The 23,033-nt window shown below is 40.0% G+C and overlaps 1 protein-coding gene across 32 annotated transcripts in view; it reads right to left on the reverse strand.

Annotated features, from left to right (window-relative positions):
- ADGRL3 (adhesion G protein-coupled receptor L3) overlaps nt 1-20,203 on the reverse strand; it is a 798,980-nt gene extending 778,777 nt beyond the window's left edge. For 6 of the 32 annotated variants that reach the window (XM_070505763.1, XM_070505759.1, XM_044766058.2 and 3 more), the window contains exon 1: nt 18,612-20,192. The gene's annotated coding sequence lies outside the window, so the exon portion shown is untranslated. Of the gene's footprint in view, nt 1-18,156; nt 18,378-18,611 lie in introns of those variants that run through there. The other 26 variants (XM_070505775.1, XM_070505758.1, XM_070505771.1 and 23 more) reach the window with 16 other exon arrangements.
- Nucleotides 20,204-23,033: the final 2,830 nt, after the last annotated feature.

Consider the following 23,033-nt stretch of genomic DNA (forward strand, 5'->3'; position numbering starts at 1 on the left):
TGGGTGCATAATCTAAATGAAAAGTAGGCTCTAACTCAGTGCCTCCAGAAGGATAAAAAGAAGTAAAATTCATAAAAATGAAAAATCTAAAAGGCTTCTCTGCAATTATAGTTATGATAGAATTGGCACAGCATGGTTTTAACCACATAGAAGATTAATATTTATTTTCAACAAATGTAGCTAGAAAAATGTTATTATATCCCCTCCCTTTTCACTAGGAGCATGCTGACTGAAATGGATTCATTTATCTAAGCTGACAGCCAGACAAAACTATATTGTGAATATTTTTTTATCTCTCATTAAATAAGAACTTAGCAACATCTGGTTTGTTACAATTATCCAAAATTATTCAAAATTTTTTTGGTACGTTTAACTATGTGACACTGTGTTTAACAGTTCTTTTTAATACAACATTCAGAAAAAAACAAATGATAAAACAATTTAATTATGGAAGAAAGTATTAATTCCAATGAGAGACTCAAACTCTTAGAAAAATTACTAATTCACTTTTAGAGCAGTTAGGATTATAAGTAAAGTCAGCTATTTGGTTACCCAGAACAAGAATTTAAGGGTTTTTATGTTCTTTCAAAAAGTCTTTTCAGCTCTCAAGAAAAGTTTAAAATTGTATCTCTTCTCCATACTATAATTAGAGAACAGAGAATATCTTATATTGAAATAGCAGTTCCTCAAGAGGACACAAATATTGACATCATATTACAAGCCTACCTTGAAAGAGCAAGTGCTCACAGGCCGAGTCTAAAGGGCACCAAGTCCTAGTTCACACACGTCAGCAGCACCTGGCTTCAAAATATTTTTGACAACTATGATGTTGTTATTATGCATGTCAATTGTATTTCTTTTTCTCAAAGCCACCAATAAATTTGCTAAGTACGACTTAAATTCCTCATTGTTTTATATGTGTTATGAAACTATGTTCCATTCAACATGAGAGAAGTTTATTCAAGATAAAGGACTCTGAGCTTATACCCTGTACTCTGTAACAGTTATTTCTTTGTGACAGTGATACTATTTTCTTAAGTTGTCACTTTTCAAGTAAACAATTTTCTTCAAATCCTAAAAATAGTTGCTTTGGGGGAAATGTACATTGGGGAAAGAGGAAGACTACGTCTACCCTGAATACTAAGTATACAAATGGTATTTGAGAGGCTCTATATATTAGGCATACATGTCTGCAGAATGTATGAGAAATAAGTAAAAAAGGCATTTCTGGCATTCTTATCTGACAGTGCCTGCAAGTGTTCAGGCTTCCATTTGTATCTCACAAATTGCCAGATAATCATTCCTTTCAGAATAAGTCAGAGATAAAAAAAGATAGCATAGTGTACATAACGTAACATGGCAAAATGATTCCAAATGGAAGGCCATAAAGAGTGAAGGCAACAGACATAAAATGTGATGTCAATCTTGTGAAAAGTTTGGGGGCAAAGGAAAAAAGACGGCGTGAATCACTGTATTCCACTCCTCCTTGCTACATGAAGCAAGGATGTTAACACCTATTTTTCCCATCTGACTCTCATAATAACCAAACCTCATGGCAGTGCATTATACTACAGAAACCAACTTAATTCTCACAATCCCACAATGAAATAGATATCATTAGCCTAATGATACAGAGTAAACTGAGGCTCAGAAAATGACCCAAAGTCACACAGCTGTCATATAGTTGTTCCAAGTTCTAAGCCCTAAAGCCCATGTTCTAAATCACTATCTCAGTGACACAGTCAAGTTATTGGAGCCTGTGCTATTAATTTTTAAGTCATACAAGGCACATTTCATGTATGATGCTTTCCCTAGCATGCTACACCCTCATCTTTAAAAAAATCAACCCATCAACACAAAACACAAACCTCATTTACATATCAGTTTCTCCAGGTTACGAAAAAACTAAAAGTAGTCCCAGCTTTCAATGAATTTATATTTCCATAGAGGTGTAAAACAAGAAGAGAAATAATCAAAACCCATGGTGGAATGTCATAAAAGCCATAAAAAAATATAACAAAGCTACAGGGAATTAGACGACAGAACACAATGAGGAAATAAAATATTTAAATTATTAATGAAAGACATAAAAGGCAAAAAGTCTTAGACATTCTTAAATAATATACAGTTAACTCTTTTGCATTTGTCATTCAGACTATCAACCACTGTAACGTTGTAAGAAACACGTTCTATTGTCTTTACAGGTACCATTAAAATAGGAATTCCTTTGAATGACTTCAAATAATGAGGATTTATAAATAAATCACTTTGACCAAAATGAAGGAACTTTGTGGTTTGAACGGTCTTAACTCAGTTAAATGTAATTCTAACATCTGACTTTATGATTTTTACATAGTATTTAAAATACAAACATACAAAAAATTCTAGTTATAGGTCTCCAAAGAATGGATTTTAACTTTCTGGTAAAAAATAAATCTGATTAAATAATTGGATACAGCATCGTAACAGTATATCAACAGTAGATCAGTAAAAATTAATAACAAGCTCAGATAAAATGATTTAAAAAAAGATCACCATCACTTAGCTCCCCCATGTCTTTAGTTGATAACCAAGTTAGAGCACAGCTTATCAGAGTTGAAAGGGACATTATTTAACACAAACCCCTTCTTTATACATGAGTCAGTTGAGGCCAGAAAGAGGCAAGCTCTGCCCCACACTTCCAGCTGAGAAGGGGCATGGCAGAAGCTTGCACTCGCATCTAACTGGTCTCTCCACATCTCCTCTTGATGCCTCCTCCAATTACCTCTACACAGAACAGCCAACATGATCTTTGTAAAATGAAAACCTGATCTTGTTATTGCCCTGCTTAAAACCTTTAATGACTTCCCATTGCTCCTAAGATAAAGTCCAAAATACTTAACCTTAAAAAGTCACTGCAAATTCTGGACTCCCATTTACTTCCCTAGCCAGATCTCATGTCACTTCCTCTCTCAATCCTTGTACCCCAGCTACTAGGACCGTCTCTGAGTTTTTCAAATGAACCAAGCTCTGTCGTACTCTTGGCCTGCAAACAGGAGGTTCGCTTCTTCAGGAAGGTTGTCTGCTTGGCCAATTCCTACATATCCTCCAGGGCTCGGCAGGATGAGACTACCTGTCATCTGGAGTGTCTGAGATCCTTGGGTCAAATGTTCTCATAAAACTCAGTATGTATTTCCCCTTTTCTAATCTCTATCACAATTGTGTTTAATTTTGTCACAGAGGAAGCACACAATAAGTATTTGTTGATAAATGGATGAAAAAGATTAATGATGCCAAATTTATTATCTTCTCACTATAGTATTTTCCCTCTATTAAACATTTCATTCCACTAAGATAAGTTTCTCAAGCCACATTTATTTATCCTCTTGCCTATAGACTCTTAAACTAATATCATTTGTTTTCTAGAACATACTTTGACATTATTTTATTAGCATTCAATGATTTGTTCTAAATAAAAATAAAATCAGTTTTATCATCATATACTACAGAAAGCCTCCAAAATTTTAAATAATAAGCTTAAACCTAGCAGTGGAGAGATGATAAAGTCTACTGTCTTTATTAAATGATAATACCACATTTCTCTTAAAAATTACTTTCCAGATTGATATTTTACTGCTGTTCTCTGACAAGTAGAGTCATAACCACAGCACTGCCAACTTTAGCACCAGTATTCCTAAAGCTCGTTCCTCCATCTCCACAGAGTTTCTCAGGACCAAAAGACAGCAGACGCTTAATAAGCCAATGAGAACGGGGAGAAGTTAGAATAAGGATGAATAGAAACCAAGCTTCTGGAGTAAAATTCCCTCCTGGTGACAAACACACAGATCTACATTTCCAAAGCTAATCTAGAAAGCTTGGTTTCAATATCATCCAGATCTTAAGTGTTCTCCTCATCTTAAATCTACAACACCTGACCATTCTTTATGGTCAACAGCTTACTTTATGACATTCTGAAATTTATTATTACAGGCAGACAACTGACACTGAAACGTTTTCTATGTTAACTCACTTTCTCTGTAAAATGAAAACTTCAGGTGTGTTGTCCCTATTGTCAAATCAAGGCAACTATGCTGAATTTTCTTCCCTTTCCTCAGCTCTATTCACCTCCTCCAGGAGAACATGCCTGGGTCTGTGACGAGCTCTTCTGATGACAGAACGTGAAGGGAGCAGTGAACCAGCATATTCTCTAGGGCTGCCTGCTCAACCTTCATATCTTAGCTCAAACGTCACGTGCTCTGCAAAGTCTTCCCAGATCCTACTCACCCCCCCAACTCAGACAAGGTCTGATCTTGCAGCTGTAACTCTCATAGCACCCTGGCCTTGACCTTTGTAGCACTTACCACAATTTTAAGTAAATAATTAATGATAGCTACATTGCTTAATACCTCTTTATTTCCATCGTTTTACAAGTGCTATAAAGTCAGAGGCTCTTTCTGCCATGTTATGCTCCATATCCTGAGCATGATGCAGACATCTGATGCTAATAAATACATAGTGAATGACAAAATTAATGACTTAATGAAGCCAATCTTTTTAAAACTGCAGAAAAAAGGAGAACAACTGAGAGGGCCACTTAGAAGATATTAGCTTCAATAACAAATGAAAAATTAACACAAACAATAAAAGCTATCAGTGTGCTATATGCTTTACATATGTCATCTCATTTAACCCTCACAATAACTTTCAAAGGTAAGCATTATTTTGATCCCCATTTTACACATGAGGAAACTGAGGCATGGAGAGGTTGAGTAACTCTTCCAGGGTCATCCAGAGGGAGGGTTGGAAATCATGCATTTCTGATTCCCAAGCTTCTGCTCTCTTTTTACCTTACCTCGTTGCTTCTCTTTAATATAAATTTTATTACTGCATTTTGCATTTCTCTACATGTGTATTTATCACTGTCAGTAAAGATCATTTAATTAATTCAGAACTAAATGAAAGTTAATGCTTAAACTTTAAAATAATTTGCAGTAATTTCATGTAAATAAATTCAGCCATGTGGGAAAAAGAGGAGTGAAAGGGGTACACTGTATTTGATGCTCAATATATCCAATATATACACTGCTGCTTTATAAATGAAGAGACTTTGAAATTGCCTTGATATAAGATAGGATTACCGTGGGCCCAAAACTCTGGTTGTAGAATTTATTTGATCTGTAAACATAAGGGAAAGAAAACTGATATAAGAAACTATATCAAATCCTAAAATGATTTACTGTTAAAGAAAACGTCAGTATCCTTAATAGTAGAGAAACGTAACAGAGAAATATGAGAGAAACTTATTTGATTCCCTAACATTTTTAAAGAATGTAAGATATTTCCATTATGTCATTTCCTTTGTAAACCTTCACAGAAAGAATGTCTAACCTATTTTATCTTTTTAAAATATGTTGTTACCACATGCAATACTGTACCACAGCTCTTTAAGAAGGATGAAATGTGAAAATTCTTATAAAATCAACTACTGATTAAGCTTTTTTGAAAAATTAACTGCAAAGGTATGCTAGTCTAATGAATCTTACCTTTACTTTGATCTCACGGATGTTTTAGAAAGAACCCACAGTCCTATCCCCTCTTTACATGAAACAGACCTAGAGGGGCTGGCCCACTGGCCGAGTGGTTAGGTTCACGCGCTCCGCTGCAGGCGCCCCAGTGTTTCGTTGGTTCGAATCCTGGGCGCGGACATGGCACTGCTCATCAGACCACGCTGAGGCAGCGTCCCACATGCCACAGCTAGAAGGACCCACAACGAAGAATATACAACTATGTACCGGGGGGCTTTGGGGATAAAAAGGAAAAAAAATCAAATCAAAAAAAAAAGAAAGAAACAGACCTAAGGAAGTTATATGATAAATGTGATACAGCTACGTAGAGACAAAGCCATGCCTGAAACCAAAAATGAGAATTTTCACGTGCAAGACTGAGAAGTTCCTTGATAGAAGGCAGCATATGCTGTAACCAGCCAGGTCCCTTTGGGCAAGTCACTTCAATTCTTGATGAGAATTTTTTTTTAAGTTTTATTTTTATTGTGCTAAGAACACTTAACATGAGATCTACCCTCTTAACAGATTTTTAAGTGCACGATATAGTACTGTTAACTATAGGCACAATGTTGTATAGCAGATTTCTATAACTTTCTCACCTTACATAACTGAAACTTTATACCCATTGATTAGCAAATGGGGAGGTGTTAATCAACAACAATAAATTTTTTCTTTTGAGGAAATAAAGTGTGCAAAGGGTGTGCCTTTTAAGATTCCTTTCTATGCCTTTATTATTCCGCATTCAGGTACAGAGCAATTTTCAACGGCACTTGAATTTATCTTGCAACAGTAACTTCAAAAACTGCTTTCGTGTTCAGTTGTTTCTTCTAGGTCCATAAAGCACATTCACGCAGTTATTCATTCATTTATTAATCAAGCATTAAACTCTATCCATAAATAAGTTCTGGTGCAGACTTAAAGAAATATGGAAAGTGAAATAAGAATTGGTTTCCAATCTGACTGCTAGAAATATACCTTAAATAGACCATTATGATTGCAAGTAGAAGTCACAAAGATGCTACTTAAAGTATAACTGTTAGTCCAAGTCAAAAATGAATTTATGAAATCAAATTCAGTAGGTATTGGTATTATTGTAAAAATGACAAAAAGTTGCATCATGCACCTGCTGTTTTCCTTTTCCACTTGACTTAAACACTACTGAACACCTCATATTTTGTACCTCATTCTTATTCCTATGAACAGATCTCTAACTGAACTTACACCTACCAAAACTTGAGTTCATGTTTACTAATTATGACCCATAATCTTCCGTTTACTTTTCTGTACTGATCTCTCTCTCCTTTTATAGACAACGTTCAATTACTATGAAAGTGTTTATTGACAGTTTACTCCTACTTTTCATACTTAAATTTTACAATAGCCCAAACCAAGCCCACAATTTTCTTGTTCCAAAAGAGGTTTGGTAAAGAAGAACTTGGTTAAGTTGAGGTTTTAGATGAACTTAGGAGATAAGACGTCCAGTCACAGCAGAGAATGAAACTAAGAAATTTTATGGGAACGTAAAGTGGATGGTGGACTTCTTAGTTTTTCATAAATCAGTTTCACTGTACAGTTTTGTTTTAATATTACGTTAAATTCAAAGACATTAGGCACAGTCCTATTTAAATGTTAATAGCCAGTAAATTCATTTTTTATTACTGACTATTTTACTGACCTCAGCATTTATACATTCATATATGTGAGAGTTAGTAATTGTCAAGAGTTACCAAACAATTGGTATGTTACTAACTTTATTAACTATACATAACTGAGCGTTAGTAACTACTAACTATACATAGCTGAGAGTTAGCAATTCTTAAGAATTCCCAAAAAAGAGGACGAGTTACGCCTGTACAGAGGACAATGATGCATGTGGATCATTGTAACCAAGTAGTAAAAGTCAAACAGTATTATTTTCTCTTTGTCCTAGGAACTGTACTTCAAGGAATCTGCTACAGAAATCATCAGAGAACGGGCCAAGCTTTACATTAATTATCCTACCAAAATATGACAACCCACATGAATAAGGAAATGTTTAAATAAATCATAGTATATCAATACTATGAAATATTTTAGAATATTAAAAATGATCCTTTCAAAAAAATTAATGGCATTGGGAAATTGAAGAGAATTATACAAACTGTATATTTAGCTTAACCTCAATTCTGGTAAAACAAACACAATACACAATCAAAATACAGATAACATGGGGCCGGCCCGATGGTGCAAGCGGTTAAGTTCACACGTTCCACTTCAGTGGCCTGGGGTTCGCCAGTTCGGATCCTGAGTGCGGACCTGCACACTGTTTGTCAAACCATACTGTGGCAGGCGTCCCACATATAAAGTAGAGGAAGATGGGCACAGATGTTAGCTCAGGGCCAGTCTTCCTCAGCAAAAGGAGGAGGATTGGCAGCAGATGCTAGCTCAGGGCTAATCTTCCTTAAAAAAATAAATGAATAAAAAATTTTTAAAATTTTTTTTAAATACAGATAACACATGGATAAAATACACGGATAATCAAGCTAAAAATATGTGTGTAATAATCTCTGCAAATATTGTGATGTACCACTATATTATGATATATTGGGTGATTTCTGTTTTGACTTTTTGTATCTCTATTATTTCACAAGTGTTCAACTGGCATACTATCCTCTGACATTGATACTATGAGTCTTTCATAAAGACAGTGCATTCATTTGTAATAAAGAAGGTTAATTTCTCCCTTATAAATCTAATGCTTTCTTTCATACTTCACTACATTTTTGTCGTTGTTGCTCTATTTCAACACCCCTTAGATTCAAGGAAGAAAACACACATATACACTACTGCAATCTCACCATCATCCATTATTCAAGAAAGGTCTCATTGAATAAATGTCTGCTCAGAGGCTCTAAGCAAATTTCATTTCTGAACACTACTGTCTGCAGCCCAGCAGGCTATTTCACCAAGATAAGATCACACATTTAATCAAATGCACCAAAAAAAGAAATACTCCCAAAGTTTGCTTAATAATGTTAAATCATAAAAATACAATGTTGACAGCCTACTAATTCTTAGTGCTCTTTCTTCTTCAAGGATTTGCAACAATAAAGAAGGTATACAGGAGTTCTTCTAATTAAGGTTTCTACTAACCTTTAAAAATTCTCCCAAATTATCTTATGTTTCTATTTATCTTGAATTTGTACTTAAAAATGAAAAGTCAACACAACTGTCTGTTTTGAACAAAGAAAAAAAAAAAACAATAAATTTAGGAGGTTTTCACAACTTATACAAACAATACCTCTAAAGCACCGTTTCACTTCAACTGATCAAATGCCAGCATTAACACTACCCAGACTCTAGTTTTTGCAATAATGGATCCATATTAGACGTCTGTCACTTCAATAATATTATTATTGGATAGGTTGAAGTATATTTTCACTGGATTCTTCAGGCAGCTAATAAAGTTATCCATACTAAGTAATTTGAAATTTCGTATTTCATGTACTTTTCAATATTCTGCCTCTAAACATAAGGTTTACTTGAATAAACATATATTCCCATCAGTATCATGACACAACGAATACACTAGCAAGTGTAAAATAATTAGATGTCTCAAACAGATGGATGGATTCACATCTGCAAATGCATTTTTTCTGCTTGTACTTCTATTTGCATTTATTTTTTGCTATATTTATTCCCATGCCATAAGTTTTTGTTTCTTCAGTTTCTTCTGGGATAACTTTTTCGTCTGTGCAATTTCCACTTCCAGTTTGGGAACAATGTGTTCCTTTTCAGTAAGGACCATCTTAATGTGGCTGGTGGAGCTCATACATGAGTTAATCCAACCATGAGTTTTGTGTCCAACGGCATTTCTTGGGGGCCTAGTTCATCTGGATGTACCTAATACCTAAATAATCTACATTTAAACCTGTAAGTGCAGCATTACTGTCTGCATTTTTAAGCATGAGTAACAAAAATTCAGCACTCAATGTGCCACCAAACCTGGGTCCAGCGCCCCTATTTGGCACTATACAATGGAAACTCCATCAGGGTATGATGGAATGCCAGATGTTGCTTATGTAAATAATATCTTTCAGATGTCTGGTAACTTTTCAGATACGCATACCCTTGATAAGTGGGGCAGTTTCACAGGTGTTCTTAAACCCAAAGATGTGAATCCCTTGATTTGCATGTTTGGGTTGGGTTTTCTACGTCAACCATTTTTCAAGATCACTTTGGCTGCATACAGGAAAAGAGTAAACCCATTTTTAATGGTTTTCTTCACCAATTCTCCTAATGCCTGATCTGCCTCAGTTAACAAAGGATCACTGTAGTAGATATTCAAGTTTTATCAACCCCTCGCCCTTTTTCTGTGGACAGGATCTCTCTCTTAATTAAGCCTTTCCTTCTTCAAGCTAAGTATTTGTCCATCCACAGAGGAACTGCAATATCCTTAATGACTCCACCAAGCTGGTGATGGTGCACAGATCTAAAACTGCATACCTAATTCAGGCTGTAGTGAAAGGGAGAGAATCCAGAAGGCAGAGAAGGAAATGTGGTAGTCTGGATAGGGGCATGCAGCTGGAGCAGAATCCTAGCGGGATTCAGGGTACTAATTCTTTCTGATGCCTAGGTAAACCTCCATCCCTCCCCAAGATTCTTTAGGTAAGAAACACAATGACCTCCCAATAAATTAATCATTTTGGCCTGAAGCTAGTTGGAAGGGTCTTTGCAATTAAAAGAGAAATAATGAACTCACCCATTCTACTAAATCTTCTGAGTTGAATTTAAGTCCATATGACAACTGAGATGTTATCATAAAATATGCAGCATTTTGGAATGAGTGTAAAATAATACTTAACTGTCATACACAAAAATTATTGAAAATTAAAGTGAAATTTAACTGAAAATGCCTAAAATTCAAAAAATGATAGTGTATTATTTTAAAAGAAAATGATTGCCTAAGCTCTTCTTCCAAAGACAAATATAGTTAATCATATGAGTAAAACTCCACAGACAAATTCAACCGAACAGTTAAAGCCAATACAAAGAAGAAAGTCTATAGACATACACATGCCTCATGGTAACACAAAACTACTTCTCAATAGACTCTTTGTCCACTCCCTGAAGTCACGATCAGTATTCTGAGTCAAGGTTCAAACAATAACCATGAGCCATTGACAAATCAAGAACACTGAAAATTAGAAAAAATAAAAGACATAAATGTAAACCAGTTGAGCCCTTCCATTCTTGCCAAAAATAAAGTCTCATCTCAAAAAGAAGGCCATCAGTCAGGACCATTTCCTCTTATCTAAAAGTATTTGGAAGAGTTTTGAGGAAAGGAAAAAGGGGAAAAAAACAAAACAAAACAGGAGACTGTTGAAAAACCTCTTACAGGGTCAGCTGTCAATGGAACGCATTTTAGTATTCAGGTTACCCACCCATGCAGAACATCAAAAACTGGGCTTGAGTCTCTCCCTTATTCTCACAGGCTCAGGCTACTGTGGAGCCACTGGGGATGTCTTGAATAGTAACACGCTCTGCCTCTGCGGGACGCATCAACACCAACACAAGCTGATCAAACAAAAGTGGGTGTCGTTTCTACTTGGCTTTCATTTTCTTGAGTCATCCCCTAAAACACTTAAGCCTGGTACAATTTAGCAAGTCAGCTGTCCAGTGTGCAGCTTATTTTTTCATTCATTTTTACCACCTACCATGTTGTACTCCTTCCGCTGGGTAATTATAGGTAAAAGTCACACATTCTAATAACTTCTCCTATTGGCAACTGTCACTGAAATACAGATGTTAATTCTAAAATCTGGACCTGTTTATGACCCTTTCCATGCTTCTAGTCTTCAAAGCAATTTGGGGATCTGAATTTTAAGAATTCATCTGCACTTATGGCAATCTTACGAGGACCTGAACTTTGGGATTATAAATCTTTTAAAAGCATGGGAATCCTTAAATCTTGGAAGTTTATGATAATTTGGTTACAACACTGGAGAAAATTCTGATGCAGTAAGAGCTTAAAGAGCTGCTGACGCCATGTGAAAGATGATCAGGAGTTTAATTTAAAATGTCTTACATTAAATTGCTACTTTCATTTTATACCTGATTTAAAGTCAATCTTCAGACACGGCATTTGGTGGCTGTCAAAAACATTTTCCTGTTAGGATTATGATTTTTGGTGGAGAATTAGTAGCAGAGCACAACATTTTAAGATTAAGAGGAAGAGCTCAGAAATAAGTACTTAATAAAAGGTTAAAAACGGAGAGAGGAAAGAACATGAGGAAGACAAAAAGACCTGTGAAACCTTTCTCGGCTGCTTAAGAAAATGCTATTGATTTTCATTGCTCATTAAGAACTCTTCAATTAAGAAAATGATATGTGATCTAGCTAAATTTTCTTAATAATGGTACTCAAGGATATTTCTAATAAGCCTATGACTAATAATAATAGGTACCATTCATTAAATGCTCACTCCATCAGATACTTTTCTATTTACTTCCTATTCCTCACTCCAAACCAGTAATGGAGATTTCATTACCTTTATCTTACAGATAGAGATGAGAGCTAGAAAATTGTGGAATTGGGATTGTACTCAAGTGTCTCTCATTCCAAAGGCCATTTCTGAGAAGTTCATAATTAGGGACAGTGCCCAGCTATGCCCATCTAAGGAGTATAATTTAGTTTCTATGACTTTAAATCAGGATTAACCAAAGTACTCGAGAAGATAAGACTGCAATACTAACTTCATGGTGGCAGGCCGAGGTCAGAAATTAAACTAGCCATGGAATATACCCACAAAAATGTATACAATGTATAAATATATGTATGAAGTTTCAAATAGATGTCAAAGTGCCATTCAGAAGTATTACAGTTCACCAGTTAAACTTTAGCATCTAGTAAAACTAATCTCTATGCGGAGCTTCCATTACTCATTAGGCGTATTACCACTCACAAACAAACTGAACTACAGTATATAATTACCCCAAGGATCCTTTTCACTGAAAATGGCCTGTTGTGATGCTTAGATAGCGATTAACAGACGAAGAGTGCAGTGAGTCGTCTTGATATCACTTCAGAAAAGTGATTTCCTCCCTAATAATTCCCAAGATACATAAATATTCAATTAGGGTCTTTGAAATCTCGATTTAATTGGGCATTCACACTCTACCCTACTTCAAACTTAGCCCAAGCGATGAAAGGTGTTTTATTAACTCTTACTACAAAAAAAAAAAAAAAAATCCCAATAACTCTTCATGAGTTTTAAAGTGGGAGGGTAAAATAAAGCCAAGATTATCTTCTATATGAAATTTTCCAATTTAATAGCATTTTAAGACATGCTCTAAAGCAATGAGGTGAAACATAAATGCATATCTGAATCACATGGGGAGTTGACTGATGTCTCCTGGGACCCTCGTGAGACCTAGTAGTTCATAATAATGACAATAATAATAATGACAGCAGCAAATAGTTACAATCCTGTAATTACATGCCTGGAACTGTTTTAAGAACTTGGCATTCATTTTCCCATTAAATCTTCACAACAATCTATGAATTAGGTACAACTGTTACACCCTTTAAAACATATCAGGAAACTGAGGCACAGAGAGATCCAGTACCTTGCCCAAGTCAAATAATTTATCAAACCTAGGCGAACGCACCAGAGTCCCTTCTCTTCTGCCTCTTCAGAGCACAGAATTTCAAGACCTGTGGCCTAGCTTTTAAACTTTCCCAGTAGTTCCTTTGCTCCTGTCACTAGATGAGGTTGGAAACCTGCAGCTTTAAAGTCTTTGTTTCACGCACTGGGGACCAAAAAACTAAAAACAAGCTTCACATGTTGGGAAGAGAATAATGAAAATGTCAAATAACTAATAAAATATCCAACGTGCTTGTGTCTTTTTAAAGCTTGAATAATCTACTTGTTTTCTTACCCTAGATGGCTCCTTTTATGGTCAGATGGGGTGACATTTGTGAATACAAGGAGGGAGATCTTGGAAAAGTCAACATCAGCAGTTCTCAGACCCTCTGATCTGAGGACCCTTTTACATACTTAAAATTCATGACCTAAAGCAACTTTTGATTCTGTTGGTTATAATTATCAATATTTATGTATTAATAGTTAAAGTAGGAAAATTTTAAAACACAAGAAGACACAGCACACATGCCATATGCCATCAGAGCAACGATGTCATCACAAAGCATGTACCTTCTGGAAAACTCCACTGTACACTTGTTAAAGTAAGAGAGTGAAAGGCAAATAACATCTTAACACTATAATGAAAATGTTTTCTCTTCACAGACCCCTGGAGAGGGTCTCAGAGACCCACAAGTTTCCCAGAACACACTTTGAGAAGGGAGGATTGTCTTCTCTAGAAAATAACTGACCTCAAAGTTTTACCAGACAGAAATATTCAGTTGTGTGATTTAATTTTCCATCTAGAGATAATTTTCATAATAGTAGTACCACAAACAATATTCTATTTAAATTCTTAAATAATAAGGACCAAATGTTAACCTATTCTAATATGTATATGTAATCACACTTAGGAAGAAATTCAATAATATTAAAGTAAATTCTTGTTTTAAGTGTCAATAAGACATAAGCAAGACATAAATTATTAAGAGCTATACAATCTGTTATAATCAAACACAGGAAGAACTCTCCCCTTTCATACCCACTCCCTAAAACAAATGGAGAATTTTAACTAATTAAGAGTAGGATGGCTAATATTTTTATTTATTTATTTATTTTTGGTGAGGAAGATTGGCCCTGAGCTAACATCTCTTGCCAACCTTCCTCTTTTTGCTTGAGGAAGATTGTTACTGAACTAACATCTGTGCGAGTCTTCCTCTATTTTGTATGTGGGACACCACAAAAGCATGGCTTGATGAGTGGTATGCAGGTCCATGCCTACAATCTGAACCTGGGAATCCCAAGCCGCCAAAGCAGAGCTTGCAAACTTAACCACTATACCACCGGGCTGGCCCCAAGGACAGCTAATTTTTTTAAGTATATTTTGTATTGGTGAGTGCATTACCATACTTCACAATTCTAAGAAAAAAATTACACCTGGTTACTTACGCAGTAGTAGAGATAATTTTATTGGGCCATACAGACACTCACACCAGGGTAGTAACATTAAAGGGTTTGGGGGAAAACACACACATCTTAGGACTCATGCTATCTGGAGGCAGGCTCACACTACATTCTCAAACTGGCCAAACACACACACACACACACAGATAACAAAGGGAAAATGTCAGGAGGCCCTTACCATATTTGAATATTTTACTTTATATTTTACTATAAAATAGGGTATTCTATAATGAAATGTATTTGCATAAAAGAAAAAGACATAATGCAATAGCAATCTAAGTGTAAATATGTCCTTGAAGGCAAACAAATGATAAACTACAATACAGCCTGTTTTTAGGGCCCCTTCCTATGTGAGCAAACGCACATTTTGAATGCAATGCAAATCTTAAGAAATCAAAGGGAAAACAGCCATCTGCAAAACTTAACCAAAGATCAGCTCCCTCTAATTCCAACTGCTCTGGCCATTCACACCATGATAAATTAAGGCTGCAGAGCATTCCTCAAAATCAGTCTCTGTTCTTAAACACAAAAATCACCACCAGTTTTCCTTGCTGATTTCTGGGCAAAAATACCCCACTGCTAACAGTAACTGTCACTGCTCCTTGGGGGTTCTTTTCAAAAAGAGTTTCAACCAGCAAAGTGGTCAAAATGAAATGTGGGAAACAGTTCAGTTTAGCATGATATTATTTGACTAACTTGAATCCTTTGGATTTTATAACCTTGTTTTATTTTCTATTTAGGATTTCCTTGGCTATAGCTCACCACGGAATCAAAGGTAAATCAAGTCCATAAGAATCCGGCCTTTCCTAATGACTAGAAACAATGCCAGGCACAGCAGCAGGAGCCAGTAAGTCTCACACTCGCTATTATTCCCTGTGGAAAGGAATACTTCAATCTCTGAGCTGTAAGAAGATCATCATTAAGAAAATCATGTCTAAAAGACCTTCCATTCATATTTCTGAGGAGAGCTCTCAATCTGAAGGAGAATCACACCAAGCAATTTAAAATGAGACATCAAAAGCAAATCACCTGCTGGCTTATCATTCTTGCACCCAGGGATGTCTGTTGCAGTCTATCTAAAAAATGTAAATAGTTCACATAAACCTTTATCCTAACATTCCTCCTCCAAGTTTACAGCAATAGTCCAGTCAACCATACATACCAAGAGAGCGCGTTATTTAATATTTAGTGCTAAGTGCTACGGAATGGCACTCAAGCGCTCTGACACATTCACCTTCAGCTAAAGACAGCACAATACACTGACGGACACAGTTCTAATGACATCAGGACCTGTGGAATGTATGACTGCTAGGAAACACATGCTGCTAGGAAACAAAGAACAGATCTGATCAAATCTTCTAATGGAAGGACTGGGAATCATTGTGATTAGATCTTTTAAAATGAGAGGACAAGTATTCTTTAATCTTCAGAAATATTGGCAAGAGTAAAGAGTAACACATACCCTCTAGAAATGAAACAAATATATGAAGCTAGATTCTCATGAATTAAATTAAAATTCTCTTGAGTTTTCTATTAAGAGGACCACCACTAGCCATTATCTCAGAAAAATCTACCTTAATCAAAATCAGGTATCAATGATTCAGTATTCCTTCTTTTTTTGCAACTAAGCTTTTTCAAGAAGTCAAGATCTTAAAAAGTACCATTTTACATACTTTTTAAACAAAATAGAATGTAGCCATTTGCAACAAACGCCAAAGCAATCAAAGCTAATCTACAACTACGGAATTTACTATCTTCTAATTACTGAAACTGAAAAGCAGTTTATCTTTTCAACTTTTTTAAACTGTTAATCTTTGTACATTTTTAACCCTTGCTTTGGTTACCAAAAAAAAAAATTGAGTAAAACAACGCTGAGAGATATTTCAACACAAATATCCTTTTAACTCCTACAAAAATTAGCTGGAAACCCCTTTTGGTGATGCTACAAAAGAAATGACAAGTCTCTGTAATTCACGTACAGACAAATTGGGCGCCAGAACTCCAGGTCATTTAGTACCCTTACAGATTGGAAAATCTACCAGGGAAATCTGGCTAACTTCTGTTTAATCACATAGAGAAATAAAAAACATTCCCCAAATGAAAAATTACTCAAGAAGCGTTTCTTCGTAGATTCTACAATGACATTCTCTAACTAGTGTTGATAGCCCATGTGACACTAAATTAACAGACCGCCTATTTACTTCAGTGCAAAACACAGAAGGCAATTTTTCCTTCCTGCCAGAGTCTGTGCGTCTCCTCATTTCCCCAGCAGCTGGCTGGAAGGATGTAAAATCAGAGGTGCAAGAAGGCTTATACTTCCTAATGAGTAATCCACCCAGGAAAGTAAACACAACAGACACCACTAGGTTCGGCTCGAAAGGAGCCTGTGGCAGGGCTGCTTACACCGTTGTTTACAATGCGCTCTAACTACTGCAGGCAGGATCACACACAGGCACAGGCAGGAGACACCCGGAGGTGGCTCGCACGCCTCAGTTCGCCCAACTGCTGTGATATCTCCGGCCATAAATAAAGCAGAGCACGTTTCTATCGGAGTGAGGAAAGTGGCCGGAGAATTCCAGGGACCGGGGGTTATGCTGGGTTGACTCGGTTATTTCAATCTGCCGGAGAGATGACTACTCTGTCCCTTGGTCCTCATCAGGGCCAATCTGGGGTGCGTCGAGCGCTGCACCAGAGACTCTCACGCGCCGCACGCATGTTGCGGAGGTCCTCCTCACTGGGGGAAAGGGGACAGACGCCGTGAGGGTTCCTCGCAAGCCCTACGGGGCCCCACGCGGCCTCCTAAAACCAGATTTTCCAGTTAAGCGGATCTCAGGCGATTTCGATAAGCAAGCTCAGCTCAAGTAGCATCAGCTCTGCCATCCACGCACATACCCCCCGGCCATCCCCCGAGCGCACGAACGCGCACACACGGACACGCACATGCCGACCCCGCCGGCAACTAACCCCGGTAGCGGAGCTCAGCCCCCCGCCCCCGCCACATACACACCCACCCACCTATAAAGCTGGGGGGGCCTGGCCCGCTTAGCCCCTGAGCTCCGACGTGGGACGAGCGGCGGGGGCGCGGCAGCACCTACGCTCCGCTGCAGCCCGGAGCCTCCCCTCCTCCTGTGAGAAGCGCCGGGGCGCCTGCCCTCCTACCTGTAACCCAGCCGGCCGTGGCCACCAAGGCTCTGCCCACCCCGCCCGGGGACCCCGGCCGCCTGAATTCGTGCAACACCGCCCCCTGCCCCATGCCCACTCCCAACGCCGCAACACCCCGGGCCACCCACGAAAGTGGCAGCTTTCTTCAGCCAAAGCCGCCTAACAAAGCCTGGGCAAGCAGGTGTAAACCAAACTGCCGGGAAGGGGACACAGCGGGAGGGGTGTGGAGAGGCAGCGCGGCTCCACGACTCAGGGGCGCGACCTGGGCAACCGCAGCCGCCAGGATGCTCCAGGCAAGCGTCCGGGGAGGATCGCGGCGGGCTCGCAGCCCCGCAGTCCCCATCAGCCCGGTGGCCAGCTCCTCACCGGGTTCCTGTCGGTCCTCCAGCCCGCTCCCGCCTCCATCCGCACCCGCTCCGGGCCGGCGGAGAGAAGGCGCCCCCTGGTCTGCTTTCAGCCCCCACCAGGGGATGACACTGGGGTGAGAGAGGAGGGAAAATTCCCGGAGTGGAAACCGTCCCTGTTCCCCAGCGTGCTGGACTGCGAATGCACCGGTCTACTCTCCGCTTCATCCCTCCCGGCCGCCAAATCGCCCAGTAGCTGGAAAAACCGAACCCGTGCCAAAGCCCAGCGCCCACCAGCCAGGAGGCTCCCTTCCCGCCCCGCATCACGATCGGATGAGTGTGTGTGCGGGCGAGTGTGTGAGTGGGAGGGTGAGTGCGCGTGAATCCCGCACCCCCTCGGCTGCCCGCCCCGCGGACGCCGCCGCCTGCGCCGGGCCAGGGCTACCACCATTCGGAAGAGTGAGAAGAATAAATTACCTTTCGCAACCGCCGGTCCCTGAGATCGTCCCATCAGTTGTTCAACAATCTGCAGCCGGGTGCAGCTTCCACAATCCAGCCATGGAGCCCGGGGCAAAAGACAGGCCGGTCCCAGCGAAGACACCCCCGCCACACGCGGTAAAGAATAATAACCAAAGCGCAGAGAAGGCAGCAGGAGGGTGGAGACCCCAGCCACGGAGACACCAACTAAAAGTCTTTCCTTCCCCCTTTCTTCTGCTACACAGCCAGGGAGAAAGAGGAAGGAAAAACAAAAACATCCAAATGCTTGTCTTCCTTCACGTTTCCTCGCTTCACACACACCAAGAGGGTAAAAACGGAGCAAAGAGAGAGGAGGGTTCAAATGTCTCTCGCAGTCCACAGTTGCACAACTTCGGAGTCAGGCTCTGTCTCCAGCAGCAGCCGAGGGACCCAAGCGGCAGCTATTAACATGCGGCAGTCATAGCTGGGGCTGCTTCTCCTGCTGCTGCTGCTGCTGCTGCCGCCGCTTAAGGCAAGACGCTGCTGAAGAGACCAAAAATCTTCCACCATCCATCCCCCCAGCCGATCTTTATATCCAGTTCTCCCACCCCACCCCCTTCTCTTTCTTTTTCTTCTTCTCCGTCCTCCCCTTTCCGCCTGGGAGCGGGAGCGATGGAATAGGTAGGGGGAGCCGCGAGGGCCAGGAGTGGCTTCTTCTCCACCAAACCCTCCTCCTTCTCCGCCCGAGCTTCTCTCCCCGCCGAGGCTCTCCTCTCGCGCCCGCAACCTGCGCCGGGAGCCGGAGCGAGGGCCACGCAAACTCCTTCCCCAGTGCACAGCGGGGGCGCGCGGGGGGCGCGGGCGCCGGGCCGCGGAGGGCTGCGTCCCGGGGGCCGCGGAGCCCCGAGCCCGGGGGGTGGCTGCCTAGCTCGCCGGCCGGGCCGGGTAGCTGCGGGCATGTGGGAGCTTCATCGCGCGGCCCCGGGCTCCGCGCCGCCTCTTCGGTTCTTTCTCTTCTTCGACTCCCCGAGAGCGAGCAAGGCTCTGGTGCTCTCCAGACACGCACACACACACGCGCACACACGAGCGAGCTCCTGCCAAAGCAAACCGTGCAACCCGCGCGCGCGCACACCGGAGAAAAAGGACGGAGGCAAAAAGAGAAGAAAGAAAGGGGAGGGGGCGAGTCACAGGCGGCAGCAGCAGCAGCTGCCGGCGCGGAGGCAACGAGCAGTCCGGGAAAAGCCGGCAGAGGCAGCAGCGGCGCCCACCCGCACCCGCGGCAGCATCTGCATCCCCGCTCCTCGGAAGTGGGGCGAGCGGTGCCGGGCGAGCAGGCGACCGGGCGCCGTGCCGAGAGCCGATGGGAGCGCGGGTGCGCCGGGGCCGGCAGCCTGCGCGGCGGACGCAGCCGGGGCCCGAGCCGAGGCCAGAATGAACCGCGGGCAGGCGGGCGAGCGCGGAGAGCCGGGGAGGGGGCTCGCGCCGGGGGAAGGGGGTGGCCGGTAAAACCCGGATCTGGAGTACGTGCGGGCTCCGCGCGCGGGCTCCACCTAGCAGCTCGGCAAACGCTTGGAGGTGGGAACGAGAAGGCTGCTACAAGAGGCTTCCCTTTCAGGGTTTCTCAAACAAAGGGTGCCTCTCCTTGCGGCTTTGAGGCACGCATCTCTCCCCATCTCTCTCTCCCTGTCCCTCTCGCTCTCTTTCTCTCTCTCTCCCTCTCCCTCCTCCTCCCCCCTTCCCCTTTCTCCCTCACCCCTCTTCTCCTCCTCCTCCACTGCACCCCAGGTGAGTAAACGACGTCAGATGGAAAGTCCTGCCAGCGTCTCTGTTTTTAGGTGCAGATTATTCCATATTTTCATCATGCAGGTACCGACCCCAGTGCGTTTTCTGCCTTTGGTGCATTTTAGATTCCTTCAAACTTACCTCAACTTGCAAGTTCATTGCAGGCTTTAAAGTATCCTTCTCTAATAATAAGATGTGGGGAATCAATGGTTTTATTTCACAACATCAATAAAAATTACCATAATGGATACAAAAAGGTGCCGATTCCAAAGCACTGCCTTCTGATAGAGGAAAAGTCTGCTCAAGTTAACTGAGCGACCTTGGTCAATTGCTGAACCCCTTTGTGCCTTCTTTGCAAATGAGACGGTTAAGTAGGTAATTTCTAAGGTCTTTTCCTGCTCTAAAATTTCATGATTTGAAATGGTAAACGTGTTATTTTCTCTATCAGTAAATTTGAGTTACGATTATGAGAGAAACTAAGAATTATTATATAGATCCAACAAACGCGTTACATCCAAATAGTATTTGAATGTATATATTCAGAATGATCGAATGCCCTTCCAGAGCTCTTAGGGAGGTAACATCAACCCCAGGACATCTGAAGAATTTAAACTCTCATTAGAATTAAAAGACCATACCCATTGTAAGTGACTATCAAAATCTCATTCATTCTTCAAAGTTCAATTTCAGTGTCAAGTGCTCCAACAAGCTTTTTCTCACCGAACTCAATCAGAATAATCACCACTTCCATTATATTCCCATAGCACTTTGATGGTTTCTCCACAATAACACCTATTTCATTCTGCTTTTTTCTTTTTCTTTTAAAATAATTAGTTGCTTGTCTATCCGCCTCCTCAGATTATAGAATCTTCCTTGAAGGCAAATTCCAAATTTTAATCATCTGTATAACCCAAGATTACTCTGTATCCATGGTACTTTACACAGTGTGATTCCTTTTTTAAAAAAACGAGAGGAGGATTTAAGGATATTGCTGAATTCTGACCAACTAGATGTTCAGAGGCTCAAGTTAGGCTATTTGAATTTGCCTAATATAGGGCATCTGTGAATTCCCCTGAGTACTTAAAGAAAATATAAACTATCTGGAGTCACTTGTTACTTAAATAATTTTGAAAAGAGTAGACTCTAGCCAATTGTGACAAGAGGCTCTTATTTGTAAAGGAGGCAAAATGGAAACTACTCAATTTGTCTCTCAAATGAATATATGTAGAAAAGTAATAAAGTAATAGAATACACAATGAAAGTTGCTGTATAGATATTAAATGTCATTAGCAGGAGCAGCAGACATATAAATAAACAGTGCCTATAGACCAATTTTTAGAAAAAACCTTATCACAACTTGACAGGTCTGGAAGGATATGGGAAAGGAATGAGATTTCAAAATCGAATTAATATATTAAAAAACATATTAACTGAAAACTAAGCATATTAAGTTAAATAAGTGCTTAAGTATGAAACATATTAACTGAAAAGCAAGCCCATTAAGTTAAATAAGTAATTGAATATATTCACTGAAGAGGAGTTGACCACAAGTAAACGAAATTACAAAGAGAATAATGAGGGAGAAAGAATCCAAAAGGAAAAACAGTGAGTAAAAATAACTGATGGTTGAAGAAAAGCAAGGAAAGGAAGAGAAGAGGTTAATTGTTTATACAGTTTAATCAAATGTCAAGGGAACAATTTTTACAGTAGCTACCTGTATTTTAGGCTCAAACTTCATGCTTCCAAATCATTTTTAATCTGATGGCCATAGTCTTCTATATTTGATTTAAGACATAAAGCGTCCCATTCCATTGCCAGGAAATCCATGACTCTTGCCAACATTTTTCTAAGGTGAACTTTCCACAAAAATAAAATCAAGTAAATCTTGTGCCCTCTTTGCTATACAACGAGATTTAACCCTTCTTCTCAGGGACAAGATAGCATCACAGATGATGTTTGAGCAAAGAAGCTACTATACACGGAAGCTCTCCACGCTAGAGTCATTTTTGAAAAAGATGGCACTATTGGCTTCAGCTCCATTAAAACTGAAAAAAAAATCAATATATACCAAATGGAAAAGAACCCCCCAAAATTAAAAAAGCTGAATATCCAATCAAATAGGATAACCAAGATTAAGATATTTTAATAACTATTAAACTTTCTAATCAAAGAACTCTTTCCAGATTAATAAGAAATACACTAAGATCTCCAACAGTATTAAAGTTAGGAAAAGAACATGGATAATCTCTTCACAGAATACATGTAAATGGCCAATAAATATAAGAAAATATACTCTGCATTTACAAATCCAATACATAAAAATATATACAGGGGCCGGCCTGATGGCGCAGCAGCTAGGTGCACACGTTCGGCTTCAGTGGCCCAGGGTTCCACTTCAGATCCCAGGTGTGGACACGGCACTGCTTGGGAAGCCATGCTGTGGTGGGCATCCCACATAAAAAGCGGGGGAAGATGGGCACAGAATTAGCTCAGGGCCAGTCTTCCTCAGCAAAAAGAGGAGGATTGGCGGCAGATGTTAGCTCTGGGCTGATCTTCATCAAAAAAAAAAAAAATACAATTATCAGATCCACCATGTTTCATGTTTCCGCCATGAAATTAGCTGAAAAGTAACGGTGCCCTACTACTAAACTCTAACAAAAT

This window comes from Equus asinus, chromosome 3 (assembly GCF_041296235.1).
Source record: "Equus asinus isolate D_3611 breed Donkey chromosome 3, EquAss-T2T_v2, whole genome shotgun sequence".
Lineage (NCBI taxonomy): Eukaryota > Metazoa > Chordata > Mammalia > Perissodactyla > Equidae > Equus > Equus asinus.